This window comes from Sinocyclocheilus anshuiensis, unplaced genomic scaffold (genome assembly GCF_001515605.1).
Source record: "Sinocyclocheilus anshuiensis isolate Anshui unplaced genomic scaffold, SAMN03320099.WGS_v1.1 scaffold709, whole genome shotgun sequence".
Lineage (NCBI taxonomy): Eukaryota > Metazoa > Chordata > Actinopteri > Cypriniformes > Cyprinidae > Sinocyclocheilus > Sinocyclocheilus anshuiensis.
Window position 1 is genome coordinate 603,666 of NW_015540926.1, and position 751 is coordinate 604,416.

The 751-nt window shown below is 28.9% G+C and overlaps 1 protein-coding gene across 1 annotated transcript in view; it reads left to right on the forward strand.

Annotated features, from left to right (window-relative positions):
* Positions 1-751, forward strand: part of LOC107689348 (gamma-aminobutyric acid receptor subunit pi) — a 79,811-nt gene that overhangs the window by 58,349 nt on the left and 20,711 nt on the right. The gene's annotated exons all lie outside the window — the stretch shown is intronic.

A 751-nucleotide genomic window follows, 5' to 3' on the forward strand; every position in this document is an offset into this window, starting at 1 on the left:
AATAATAATAATAATAATTATTATTATTATTGTTATTATTATTATTACTATTATTATTATAGCCATACAAAATCAAAAATTTTGTCCAAACTGTTTTTTTTTTACGGTCAAATATTAAAATAGTAATGTTTCTTATTTTCTTTTTCAATAATTATTATTATTATTATTATTATTATTAATGTCATACTAATATAAAATCCTACAAATTGTGTAAAAAATTTTTTTTATAGTGAAATATTACAATAGTAATAATAATTCTTATTTTGTTCATTATTATTATTATTATTATTATGGCCATAACAATATATAATCACATCTCAGCCAAACTGTGCAGCTCTACAATCAAGCACAGATTTTTATCAGAAGAAAATCGCAGCCCTGACATGTCCTAGAAATCTACATTTAAATATACTTTAAATTCAAATCGAAAACACACATTCTCAGATAATGAAACTAATGGCAAGCAGTTTTTTCTGCAGACAGTTTTACCAGGTCTCAGTGCTTTGCTGTATTTACTGTACGTCACACTCATGCACAAGTCTTTGATGGCATCATAAATGCGATTTAGTTTCTGCTGAAGGTGCAGCCGTATTTTCGCTGTTGCGTGTAAAAGCGAAACGTGATGAAATCCGAGTGCTGATGGTATGTTTTCAGGTCCTCCACACTGACGGATCAAAGTATTCCAATTATGAAAATGAGCTTATTTTTTCTCTCTCTCCCTCTCTCTCTCTCTCTCTCTCTCTCTCTCTCT